Below are 12,452 nucleotides of genomic sequence, written 5' to 3' on the forward strand. Positions count from 1 at the left end.
ATTCCTGCAGCTGGGGAAAATATTTCAGCGGCATATGAAGGAGTAAAAGGGTTTTAGTGCTTTGTGAAGTGACAGGAATGTCATATATTGATGTGTATAATCTTTAGGCAATAAAGGAGGCGATATAAGACCCTGAGTAAAAGGGAGAATCTATTGTGATTGAGTGTGGGAATTATCATGAGTTGATCTAGGGTAGAAATTTGTTCCCCATTTTCCTTTAATATGCATTTCCTCAAGTTATTTTTAAGTTAACATTATTATTAATGTATCCTGTTATAATATAGAATACTTGCGTTTTCTGCCCCAACTTCGATCTGGTATTGAGGTGAGTTCTGGCGTGCTGTGCCGAGGTAAGGGTTTTGTGAGACGGTTTAATAGTAGGTCGGGCAGGTATTCGAGGTCTTTAAAAATCCAGACCTTTAAAATTTTCTAGGATCAGTGTAATGTCCACTTTCTTGGAAAGATAATCGTAATCGTGACTGTGAAATTCCCTTCAGAGGTAGAGGAGGAGAAAAGTTAAAAATAGAATAGAATGGGCACACGTGGGATGAATATGAAAACACGCATGTGAGACGGATATATGAAATGATGAATATACACGTAAAAATAATAACTGTTAGGAGTGATATATATATATATATATATATATATATATATATATATATATATATATATATATATATATATATATATATATATATATATATATATATATATATATATATATATATATATATATATATATATATATATATATATATATATATATATATATATATATATATATATATATATATATATATATATATATATATATATATATATATATATATATATATATATATATATATATATATATATATATATATATATATATATATATATATATATATATATATATATATATATAATTTTCAATTTGTAGAACACCACCTCTCCTCTTCTAAACCTCATTTTTTCCTCACTGAAACTCAGGTGTTTGAGGCAACTGACATTAGCCCATTTTCTGTTCCCTCCTACTTCCTCTATCCTCATTTTCAATCCAAAGCTGGATGTTGCGTTTATGTGCCCAACGACTTAACTTGCTTTCGTGTTCACACTCTTGCATCTTCCGAGTTTTCCATCATATGGCTACGACTACATAGTTACTCTCAAACTATACTTATCTGTGCTGTATACTTCTCACCTAATTCCTCTGACTATAAGAAATTCTTTGACTACTCAATTTCCAAAGTGGAGCACATTCTGACTCTCTTCTCTTTTGCAGAGATCTCCATTCTTGGAGACTTCAATGTTCACCACCAGCTTTGGCTTTCCTTTCCCTTCACTGACCATCCTGGTGATTTAGCCTTTAACTTTGCTATCCTCCACGACCTAGTGCAATTGCAACACCCTAATCGTATTCCTGAACGTCTTGGAGTTGTCACCCTCTCTTCTCTGTTGGGCTCCTCCAATCACAATCTCATATCTGTATCTTGTCCTATCACTCCAATACCTCCTCAAGATCCCACTAAGAAAAAGTGCCTCTGGCGTTTTGCCTCTGCTAGATGGGGGCACCTGAGGAGGTATTTAGTTGATTTTCCTTGGAATGACTACTGCTTCCGTGTCAGAGACCCTTCGACTAGCCAAAAACTCCTTCATTAATAGAAAGTGTCAAAATCTTTGAAGATCTAACTCCCCTCATGACTTCTGGCATCTAGCCAAAAATATTTCAAATAACTTCTTTCCCTCTATTTCAACCAGATGGCACTACTGCTATCACATCTATCTCTAAAGCTTTGCCAAAAACTCTACCTTGGACAATTCAGGGACTGTTCCTCCGTCTCCTCCACCCACTGACTACTTCATGCTACCTATTGAAATTCTTCGCATTGATGTTTTCCATGCCCTCGCTGGCCTAAACCCTCGGAAGGCTTATGGACCTGATGGGGTCCCTCCTATTGTTCACCAAAACTGTGCCTCCGTGCTTGCAACTTGCCAAGTCAAACTCTTTCAGCTCCGTCTGTCAACATCTACCTTTCCTTCTTGCTGGAAGTTTGCCTACATTCAGCCTGTTCCTAAAATGGGTGACTGTTCTAATCTGTTCTAATCCTAAAACTACCGTTCTATTGCTTTAAATTCCTGCCTATATAAAGCTTTTGAATCTATCCTCAACAGGAAGATTCTTAAACATCTACCACTTCACAGCCTTCTATCTGATCGCAAGTATGGGTTCCATGATGATCTTCTGGCTTTACTTGTCTTGGTCATCCTCTTTTAGAGATTTTGGGGAAACTTTTGCTGTTGCCTTGGATATATCAAAAGCTTTTGATAGAGTCTGGCACAGAACTTTGATTTTCAAACTACCCTCCTATGATTTCTATCCTTCTCTCTGTAACTTCATTTGAAGTTTCCTTTCTGACCGTTCTATTGCTGCTGTGGTAGACGGTCAATGTTCTTCTCCTAAATCTATTAACAGTGGTGTTCCTCAAGGTTCTGTCCTGTCACCCACTCTCTTCTTATTATTCATCAATGACCTTCTAAACCAAACTACTTGTCCTATCCACTTCTACGCTGATGATACCACCCGCCACTTTTCCAGGTCTTTTCACAGACGTCCAACACTTCAGAAAGTAAACATTTCATGCAGGGAAGACACAGAGCGCCTGACTTATGATTTTTCTCAAATTTCTGTTTGGGGCAGAGCAAACTCGGTATTGTACAATGCCTCAAAAACTCAATTCCTCCATCTATCAACTCGACACAACCTTCCAGACAACTATTCCCTCTTCTTCAATGAGACTCAACTGTCCCCCTCTTCTACACTGAACATCCTTGGTCTGTCCTTTACTTATAATCTGAACAGGAAACTTCACATCTCATCTCTAGTTAAAATGGCTTCTATGAAGTTAGGCGTTCTGAGACGTCTCCGCCAGTTTTTCTCACCCCCCCCCCAGCTGCTAGCTCTGTACAAGGGCCTTATCCGTCCATGTATGGAGTATGCTTCACATGTCTGGGGGGTTCCACTCATACTGCTCTTCTAGACAGGGTGGAATCAAAAGCTTTTCGTCTCATGAACGCCTCTCCTCTAACTGACTGTCTTCAGCCTCTCTCTCATCGCCGCAATGTTGCATCTCTAGCTGCCTTCTACTGGTATTTTCATGCTAACTGTTCTTCTGATCTTGCTAACTGCATGCCTCCCCTCCCCCCGCGGTCTCGCTGCATAAGACTTTCTTCTTTCTCTCACCCCTATTCTATCCACCTCTCTAATGCAAGAGTTAACCAGTATTCTCAATCATTCATCTCTTTCTCTGGTAAAACTATGGAACTCACTGCCAGCTTCTGTATTTTCACCTTCTTATGACTTGAATTCCTTCAAGAAGGAGGTTTCAAGACACTTGTCCTTCAATGTTTGACTACCGTTTTGGACCCTTTTCTGGGACTGGCATCTCAGTGGGCTTTTTTGTTGCCCTTAGCCAGTGTCCCTCGTACATAAAAAAGAAAAAGGAACAATCGTGACACTGGGAGCAAAAGATAAGAGGATAACAGACAGGGTAACACCTGTAGGGACTTGACATCATATGCACTGATATTACAGTAAGAAATGGTAATATAATTTTTATGCAAAATGATAGGATGAACCTAAACATTTGCCTCATAAGAAATAACACTGGGTGGGCTCATACCCTCTACGGAAATAATATTATATATATATATATATATATATATATATATATATATATATATATATATATATATATATATATATATATATATATATATATATATATATATATATATGATGTCATCTTTCTGGTATAAATATTGTTTATTGAGGGTAATCAAGCAAAATAAGCCAATTTATGGCCATAACCATGAGATAAGCTGTATGCATTTAGTTATGAATTTGATAAATTTTAATTTAGGTAAGTTATTTACCTCTAATAGTTCTTCATTTTCCTTATATTAATAGGCTAATTTGATTTATCTACCTTGAATTATTTTCTATTTTTATTTCCTTTTCATGACTGGTATGTCATCCAGATTACTAAACACTAGTGAGGGCAGATTTATGGTGAACAATTAAGTGCCCATTATAAAGCAGAGCGTACCCATAATGATTTACCTGTCTGTGATTCATATCGTCATAATATCCTTGCGACATTGTTCTTCACCACACTCTTAAAGTCCACGTACTTCCTGCTGATTTTAGCTGATGTCATGTCCTCACCACCCACTTTATTCACCGCCGCTGTCACAGTTGCCCACGCACTGTGCTAAAAGTTCTTTATTTCCGTGATTACAGAAACACTCAGCGCTCCCAGCAGGACTGCCGTTTTCTCTTGTACTTCTCTGAGGAGTACATTGCACTCTTTGTGGCTGATTTTTTTTTTTATCTAAGCTTTTAGCTTGCCATGGTATTTTTTTCCTCGTGTCCATGTTTACAAACACAGCTGATAAATTCCGCGAATGTGATTGGCTGCACGTCACTGTAATGCCTGCATTTCATTGGCTGAGACGCTCTGACATCATTAGATGCTGTGATATCTGTACCCCCCAACACACGCTCCCTTAAGCAAACGAGAGGCTAAAGGGACTTTTGAGCATTGACATTATAGTTAGCCTTTAAAGTAATCGTAGCGGAAGAAGGTCCCTTGGAGGCGCACTAAGGGAGAGTTGTGAGCATCTGACCCCATCACCCACTGTCTACACATGCACAGTCCAGGGTGCACGTAGCTACCATGTCTCGATCACCAACTGTCCAGGCTCAAGCCACAGCACCGTCACAGTTGTGGTGAAAGCAAGTAACGGATCGAACCTCGGGGACGAAGCAACACAGGCCTTCTCTCTTGCTTTTTCAAGCTCCACCTCTCTTACTCCCCTCACTTCTCCATCACCCACTGTCAAGCTCCAGACAGAGTACAGAGTGAGGGCACGTAACCAGGGCTGAATCTCGAGGGAGCACGAAGCTCTCTTACGATCTTAAGTTCCACCTCTTGTCTCAGTCTAAGAGCGGCTCTTATATAACTGCAGCTCGTCTCTGGTTGACTGGCAGTCCAGCCAACCTGGGCTTGATAGCTGTTTGCGGGTAAACGGTTTTTAGTTTCTGCAGTGTTGCACCGCATCTTCACTACTGCCAGCGTTGCCAACAATACACCTTAGCGCCGCAACAATATTTTTCATTTGCTAGTTTAGACTCTGGTGTGTCGGTATGAATTTTATGAAGTGCCGATATAATAGTTATAATGGCAGGGTAATGTGTTAAGGTGGTGAGTGGAGCGTAGGTAAGGGAATAGTGGTAGAGGTAGTGGTGGTTTTGGAAGTGGTGGTAAAGTGATGGCTGTGGTGGTGGAGAGGACAGTGCCACAGGGTGTGTCTTGTTATTAGTTTAGGACACACACCCAAAAGCGCAAAAATAATACACCTCATTCTCCTTTTCTCTTCTATTCCTCTTCTTCTTTTCACGCTCCTCCTGAGGTCTCGGCAAAAAATCATTCTCTTTTCTCTTCCACTCTTTATTCCTCTTCTTTCTTCTCTATTCTTATTTTCTGGTTATTCTTCTATATTTTTAATATTTTCCTTTCTTTTTGTTCAACTTCTTTATTTTTCAATATCCTTCACACCCCTTCCTACATTCAACCTTTATTTTCTTCCAGCATCACTTCTTTTAGTTAAGTGATCACATCACTTTCGTATATTTCTTCCCTCTTTCATTTCATTCTCCTATTTTTCCCCCTTTCGACCACTTTATTTTTTTTTTTGCCTTCCTTTATCTCCACTTTTCTTCGATCTCTCCTTCCTTCCTTTCCTCACCTCCTTCTTCCTTTCGCACTATTGTTCCTGCCTCTCGTACCTTCTATTGCCTCTCTGTCCATCCATTTCTTTTTCTTCACTTTTCTGTGGTTCGTCTATCCTTACCTCGTACCCAGTTCTTTTTTTCCAAATAAGACCTTATATTCTCTCTGCTTTTGCTCCTTCTTAACCACATCCCCTGACTCTATCCTACATCATTTGTACCCTTCCCTAGTTTTCTTCCCTCCTTACATTCATCTCCCGTCAACTCCCTCACTGCTTTCCGTCAGTCTTCTCCCCACATGACTTTTATCCTCCGTATATTCCCTCATCCCCTTCCGTCAGCTCTCCACTGATACAAACACTAAGGAAGCACAACGTGACTCCACACCAACACTAATATGCAATTTACTTCACATAATTAAAAACGTCCATTTGGCCTGATCCTCTCCTTCCTAGTTTTATTAATTTTATTTTTTTTTTCTCCCGCAGTGCACTGATGATCTTGTCCTGCCTACTTTTATTTGATTACATATTTTTCTTCGTCATCTTTTCTTTTCTATTGTTGCCAGTTGAAGAACAAAAAAAAAGAATTGAAAATGTTTACAATTTAGTTTTTTTTTTCTGCGCTTTGAAAAGTAGGCTTGCATAGGCTTGCCTACATTATTTTTTCTTAAATGTAGGAGGGACACTGGCCAAGGGGAAAAAAATTTCAAAAAAAAAGAAAAAAAAACAGTTGCCGGTCCCCGAATAGGATCCGAAGTAATAGTAAAAAATTGAGGAATAAATGTCTTGAAACCTACCTCTTGAAGGAGTTCCAGTCATAGGAAGGTAGAAATACAAAAGCAGGGAGGAACTTCCAGAAATTACCAAAGAAAGGGGTGAATGACTGAGAATACTGGTTAATTCTTGCATTAGAGAGGTGGACAGAATAGGGGTGAGGGAAAGAAGAAAGTCTTGTGCAGTGAGGCCAAGGGAGGAGGGGAGGCATGCAGTTAGCAAAATCAGGAGAGCAGTTAGAATGAAAATAACGGTAGAAGGCAGCTAGAGATGCAACATTCTCGCCATGATAAAGAGGCTGAAGACAGTCAGTTAGAGAAAAGGAGTTGATGAGACGAAAAGCTTTTGATTCCACCGTCTTAAAGAGCGGTATGAGTGGAACACCCCTCCCAGACATGTGAAGCATACTCCATACATGGACGGATAAGGCCCTTGTGCAGAGTTAACAGCCGCGGGGGGGGGGGATTAAAAAACAAGCGGAAACGTCTCAGAACGCCTAATTCCATAGAAGTTGTTTTAGCTAGAGATGAAATGTGAAGGTTCCAGTTAAGTTTATAAATAAAGGGCAAAGGATGTTCAGTGTAGAAGAGGAGGACAGCTGCCTGTCAATGAAGAAGTGGGGATAGTTGTCTGGAAGGTTGTGTCGAGCTGAGAGATGGAGGAATTGAGTTTTTGAGGCATTGAACAATATCAAGTTTGCTTTGCCCCAGTCAGAAATGTTAGAGAGATCAGAAATCAGGCGTTCTGTAGCTTCCCTGCGTGAACTGTTTACTTCCTGAAGGATTGGACGTCTGTGAAAAGACGTGGAAAAGTGCAGGATCATTGATCATTGATGAATAATAGGAAGAGAGTGGGTGACAGGACAGAACCCTGAGGAACACCACTATTAATAGATTTAGGAGAAGAACAGTGACCGTCCATTACAGCAGCAATAGAACGGTCAGAACCCAGAAAGATGAGATGAAGTTACAGAGAGAAAGACAGAAGCCGCAGGAGGGCAGTTTGGAAGTCAAAGCTTGGTGCTAGATTCTATCAAAAGATTTTGCCGTCTAAGGCAACAGCAAACGCTTCACCAAAGTCTTTAAAAGAGGATGACTAAGATTCAGTAGATTCAGTATGGAAAGCCAGAAGATCATCGGTAGAGCGGCTTTGACGGAACCCATACTGGTGATCAGATAGAAGGTTGTGAAGTGATAGATTTTTAAGAATCTTCCTGTTGAGTATAGATTCAAAAACTTTAGATGGGCATGAAATTAAAGCAATAGGACGCTATTTTGAGGGATTAAAACGGTCACCCTTTTTAGGAACAGGCTGAATGTAGACAAACTTCCAGCAAGAAGCAAAGGTGGATATTGACAGACTGAGATGAAAGATTTTGGTTAGGCTAGGTGCAAGTGCGGATGTGCAGTTTCGGAGAACAATATGACAGACCTCATCAGGTCCATAAGCCTTCCGAGGGTTTAGGCCAGCAAGGGCATGGAAAACATCATTACGAAGAATTTCAATAGATAGCATTAAGTAGTCAGAGGGTGGAGAAGAAGGAGCAAGCCCAGAATCATCCATGTTAGTGTTTTTAGCAAAAATCTGAGCGAAGAGTTCAGCTTTAGAGATCAATATGATAGAAGTGGTGCCATCTGGATGAAATAAAGAAGGGAAAGAAGAAGCAAAGTTATTGAAGATGTTTTTGGCTAGATGCCACAAGGGGAATTAATTAGATCGTGAAAGATTTTGACACTTTCTATTAATGAAGGAGTTATTGGTTAGTTAGAGAGCAGAATTGGCATGATTCTTTTTTTTTTTCCTTTTTTGCTGTAAGATATTCATGATGTTCATAATTCTCTCTCTCTCTCTCTCTCTCTCTCTCTCTCTCTCTCTCTCTCTCTCTCTCTCTCTCTCTCTCTCTCTCTCTCTCTCTCTCTCTCTCTCTCTCTCTCTCTCTCTCTCTCTCTCTCTCTCTCTCTCTCTCTCTCTCTCTCTCTCTCTCTCACCGCGATGGACGTACATAATAAAGTAAAGAAGTAATGACTTTCATGGATTTCTTTGCTTCTTGTATTTCATTACTATAATTATGACTTCCATTTAGCATATTTCTCCCTCCCTTCCTTTCCCTCCTTGCTTGTGTAACTCTCTCTCTCTCTCTCTCTCTCTCTCTCTCTCTCTCTCTCTCTCTCTCTCTCTCTCTCTCTCTCTCTCTCTCTCTCTCTCTCTGATTAATGAGTACAATAAAGTAGACTCAGCAAATTAGCTTGTTTGTTTCGTCTTGCTGAGTTCTTCAAGCTATTTTTATCTGATTTAACTCGCTTTCTATCTTTCCATATTTATCGAACTCCTTCTCTCTGTCTATTTACTGTCACCCCCCTTGCCCACTCTCTCTCTCTCTCTCTCTCTCTCTCTCTCTCTCTCTCTCTCTCTCTCTCTCTCTCTCTGTATGTGTGTCTCATTATCTATGTGTATCTATCTTGCTGCTGTTCTCTCCATCAATCTGTCACTCTATATTTATCTATCATTCTCATTATCTATGTATGTACCTCAGTATTTGTTATAATTTTTGCCTGTTTTCTCACTTCGATCCACAAACTTGGCTACCAAAGGAAAACAAATAAGGAAGCTAATGAGTCTTTTTTTTATATCTTTCTTTAAATCATAATGTTACCTTCTCGTGTTAAAGTTATTTTTATTTAATTTATTTATTTATTTATTTTTATTTATTTTTTATTTTTTTTATTTTTATTTTTTTGCCATGACAGACTTCTGCAGTGACCGACTTTAGGAAACTAAGAAAATGGAATATGATGATATCAGTAACAACAGAAACAATAAAGATAATAGTGGTGTTGGTGATTGATTGATTGATTTCAGTTATGGCACCGCAATATCGCGGCTATATGGCGCTGCTACAAACCTTTAAAAGCGACAGACATTGCATTTCTTAAAATAACGGTATTACAAGCAATATTATAGGTAAGGTAAAAATGTTAAAAGACCACTATAAAAGTAAACATGAAAAAGGAAATAGGAAGAGCCATAAAAAAAATGTGAGGGTTGGTATAATGTTTTAGTTACTTAATTTAATTTAAAGAAAGGGGTTAATGACCCCACTGACCCAGACCACTGTGTCTGGCGTTGTTCGTTCCATACCCAAGACACTGACCCCACTGACCCAGATATCTGGCGTTGTTCATTGCCTTCCCAAGACACTGAACCCACTGAATCAGATATCTGGCGTTGTTCGTTACGTGGCCAAGACATTGACCCCACTAACCCAGGCCCTAAGACCTGGTGTTGTTTGTTACATGTCTTCCTCACTTGCCTCTATGTAAGGATAAGGGTCTGCCCAATATTATATTACTTATAAAATAAATAGAGGAACAGTTGAAAGGTAATCTATAATATGCTTTAAAGACCAGTCTTCTCCACAAATATAAGAACCTCATATCCCAGGGAGAGCGCCCTCTCTCTGGAAAGTCCCATCCTCATCGCGACACAGGATAAGATATCTCCCCCACACATCCATCAGACCGGAACACTCCACTAGAAAGTGTCGGGAAGTAAGAGTAACTAAGCAGTCATCACAGAATGGTTGGGTTTCCCGGGGCATATGGTAACCATGAGTGAGATGTGTGATCCGTCCGAAGACGGACAGGCCAGGCCTACTACACATGGACATACATACATGGGCGGAAAGTTTATAGGATTCCTTTACAGGAACCCTTGATAAGGCATAAACTGAATTTTCAGAGGTCACATCGAGCTACAAAGTACATCATTGTATTCCTCTTTTCTACAACTTTAGGCACGATGAAGGCGTCAGGTGATAAACAGTGCACATGCGGGACTGAGTCACTGAGTAAACACAGTGCAGTGGGCCGCGGGTGGCGCGAAGCAGTGCGCTCTTGTGGTGAGGGGACAAAGTATGCCTAGCGCGGGAATTTTAATCGATTTTGTGAGTACACATATATTTTTTATTGATTTTAAGGCTCGGGGAAAAATGTGCCGGATACTTGAAGCTGCCGGATACTCGAATGCCGGATGAGAGGGATTTTACTGTATTTCAAACTCGGTCATGGCAGACCTGACCCGATATCCAAGAGGCTTAGGAAAACTAGGATGAGCATCATATAAGGGAGAATGTGCATCATGACAAACTGTTGTACAAGTGGCAGACTCATACCAACATCTCATTACTAGCGAGTGACGGCGTAGGTCCAATGGCAAGACACTAGCATCGACCAGTAAGTTTGGGCTAGGGGATGAGCGGAAAGCACCAGTTGTCAGGCCGAATACCAGCGTGGTGCACTGACTCGAACACATGAACCCAAGCCTCAGAAGCAGACGAATTAATTTCACAACCGTATTCCAATTTTCAAAGGATAAGAATTCGGTAAAAAGCCAGGAGGATCTGCCTGTGAGCGCCCCAAGAGGTATGAGCCAAAAAAAGCGCCTTAATAAAGGTAGGGTTCCCAAGCCAGGCGACTGTCAAGTATAAGTCCCAGGAAAAGATTTTCTTCCACACAAGAGAATCTTCTATCATATAGATACAAGTATGGGTCAGGGTGAACATGAATACGTCAAAAATGCATGGCCACAGTCTTCCAAGCTGACAAACGAAATCCCCGTATTGCGGCCCACTGAGAAATCCTATTGATTGATACCTGCAGCTTTCTCTCAATGATATCCGCATCACACAGGAGATAGACAAGTCACCGACATATAAAGAAACCACGAACTCTTTCCGGAAGTACACCAGTGATACTTTGTAGCTACAGAGAAAAATATATGACACTAAGTATACTTCCTTGCGGCACGCCATCTTCAAGTGGGCGAACTCCTGACATATCACCACCAACCCGTACCCATATAAAACGACAACATAAAAACTGTTGTATAAAAAATAGGGAGTCGGCCATGCAGACCAGACTCGAACATGCTAAATAAAATACCATGACACCAGGCTGTGTTGTAAGCTTTCTCTAAATAAAAAAATAAAAAAACTGTGACATGGTGATGCTTAGCAAGTGCCTCACAAATGAAAGATTCTAAAGACAATAAAGAATCAGTCGTAGACCTCATTTTCCTAAAACCGTACTGGAAAGGAGACAAGTATTTGCCTTCTCCAAGTACTGCATAAGCCTGATATTCACTTTTTTTTCAGCAAATTATAAATGCATGAAGTTAAAGAAAAGGGATGGTGATTTGTCGTTAGCTGATGATTTTTTCCAGACTTTGGAATGGGGATAATTACAGCCACAAGACCAAGAAGATGGACAATCACCCATATTCCAAACAAACTTATAGAGGTCAAGTAAAAAGGTAAAAGGTTCATCGGACATGTGGCGCAAAAGGAATATGGGAAATCATCTTAAATCGGGGATGAATCATGACACTAGGATAAAGCCATGCCTAGCTCAGACAAAGAAAATTGGACGTTATAAGACTGTCCGCCAGAGGAAGCAAAATTCACGCCTGCAGATTCCAAATGTCGATGGTGAAGTGCCACAGGTGCAGTTGGATCCCTCCTGGAGACACTAGCAAAGTGCTCAGCAAACAGACCAGCAACTGTCTTAGGGTCTGCCACCTTTCCCCCATCATGGGATGGAACAGGTGAGAAAGGTGCTGAATACTTAGCAGATATTTTGCGGGCTATGGTGAAGACCTCGGTGAATGGAGTGCATACTGTAACGAAAGAGACATAACTCTTCCAAGACTCCCGCCTAGCAATCTTTAAGGTTCGACGCACACGGGCATGCGCTTGTCGAAAAGCTTCCAAGCAGTTGATGTCCCCACTATGTCGTCGAGTGCGAGAAAAGACAGCACACTTTTCTCGAATGTCAGCTATATAATTTGTATTCCACCAGGGATGTATTGAAGAGCAACTGAGCGCTAGACATCAGTGAAGTATG

This window comes from Scylla paramamosain, chromosome 11 (assembly GCF_035594125.1).
Source record: "Scylla paramamosain isolate STU-SP2022 chromosome 11, ASM3559412v1, whole genome shotgun sequence".
NCBI lineage: Eukaryota > Metazoa > Arthropoda > Malacostraca > Decapoda > Portunidae > Scylla > Scylla paramamosain.